This window comes from Echinops telfairi, unplaced genomic scaffold (genome assembly GCF_000313985.2).
Source record: "Echinops telfairi isolate 266 unplaced genomic scaffold, ASM31398v2 ScPeMD7_7425;HRSCAF=8463, whole genome shotgun sequence".
In the NCBI taxonomy this organism is placed as follows: Eukaryota; Metazoa; Chordata; class Mammalia; order Afrosoricida; family Tenrecidae; genus Echinops; species Echinops telfairi.
In genome coordinates this window covers 9,060,470-9,062,259 of record NW_022111325.1, presented here as the reverse complement: position 1 = coordinate 9,062,259, position 1,790 = coordinate 9,060,470, and the positions used below count along the sequence as shown (strand labels likewise).

The 1,790-nt window shown below is 48.5% G+C and overlaps 1 non-coding gene across 1 annotated transcript; it reads left to right on the top strand.

Moving 5' to 3' along the window:
• The first annotated feature begins 1,564 nt into the window (after positions 1–1,564).
• On the top strand, positions 1,565–1,637 carry TRNAV-CAC. Its single transcript has one exon. It is a non-coding gene; the product is annotated as a tRNA-Val (tRNA).
• Positions 1,638–1,790: the final 153 nt, after the last annotated feature.

Below are 1,790 nucleotides of genomic sequence, written 5' to 3'. Positions count from 1 at the left end.
GTTTCTTCCTCACTCAATTCCCACATATCCTCCTCAGAATTCCCAAAGATGTCTCGCTGTCTAAGCCTCTCCAATGCCTCAGTTAAGGAAAGCCCTGTCATATAGAAGCAAGTTTTAGATCTGGTTTCATTCGTACTTCTCAAGACTGGCCTCGCATCCACTCCAGGTAAGGTAAACATGACAATGCACAAAATTCTCAAGAATGGATTTAACAACAGCAAATATTTGAGGGATGTTGGAATCCCTCTCTGGGAAGCTCTGCTCTGCAGAAGCTCCTTCCACCAGGCTGTAGCTTTGCTAGACAGCATGGCTGGGATGGCTCCCAACAAAGGGGGCGGGGGCGGAGATTAAACCATCTAGCTGAACTGAGACAGAGGAAGAGAAACTCAAAGCCACATCAAGTTCCCTCTCAGAATCAGCTCAGAAGATAAAAGCCTTCCTCCAGAGCCAACAGAGAAAGTTTTCCTCTAGACTTGTCACCGTGAACTTGAACTTGCAGCCTCCTCAAGTTTGAGGAAACATTCATCTTTGTTAGAGCCACCACTTGAGGCATTGCTGTGATAGCACTGGGTAATGAGGACAGTACTATTGTCCTCTCCTAAGCTTGTCTTCTTCATTCGCTGTGGCGTTTCCCACACCGAGGGTTCTAGGGCCTCCCCACGAATTCTCTACACCTTTTCCCACCAGATGAGTTCACCTTCAACACTCTTGAGAAGATGAGGCCATTTGACCTTGCTGGGTTTTTGTTTGTTTTTTTCCCCTAAAGGTAATTTGGGACCCTGGGTTACATCCATAGAGATATTTGGTCAATGCCAGTCATTTCTCTCACTCCGACTCTACAGTTCCTGCGTCTCTATTATCTCATTCTTCTTCTTTTGCTGCCTCGGATAGCAAGGTGTGGTCCCCTAAGACCGGCAATGGCTGAGAGCGCGAGAGTTGTGGGCCATTCCTTGGAGTTAATTGCTGTTCTGTTTCAGGCAAATCAATTTTATTTAGCTTCAGATTTTTGTCTTTAAAACAGGGTTAATACTTCTCATAATAAAAGTTAATTAAATATTCAAAGGATCATGGAAGTTTTTTTCCCAAATATAGTGCAGGACAATAAAAGATCCGTTTTTTATTCTGTTTGCAGCATCCTTTTCCTTATCTCGGCCCAGCCTGTTACCGCCTGTAGTTACCGCTCTTCCCACGGCGGGGCGCACAAGCTAAGCCCCAGGGCGTGCTTTGAGCCAAGAAAGTTTTAGGTTTAGGGGATTGTATGATTGGGAACGTCCACCACGACCAAACCTGCCTCACGAACTTGGGGGGTTTAAATAGCAACGATCCTGACTGGAACCCCCAGAGTGCTGGAAGTTTCTGGAGTAGGCCCTATGGAGTTCACCGTATGGTGTACCCGGGATTTCCCGCCAGTAGCTGCGGACCGACCGGTGGTGGCCACATGGTGCCCGGCACACCATGGATCCAGGCTAAGGTCCGTCGGTCTGGGCATGTTTATCGTGTGCCAAGAACAGCATAATAAGGCTGTGTATTCAAGAGGGGTTTTCCAGCAGCCGATTACCAGCTGGTTTCCGTAGTGTAGTGGTTATCACGTTCGCCTCACACGCGAAAGGTCCCCGGTTCGAAACCGGGCGGAAACAGCAAGTTCTCTTTTTAAGTCTTCTGACCTCCAGTTTTTGGTCGTATTCCAACCTTTTGGAAATCCTCGCCACGATCACGCGACACCCTAAACCCACTGCCCCCGGGTCTGAGCTGGGTGGCAGAGCACAGACCCGAGCGGCCCCCAGCTGCAG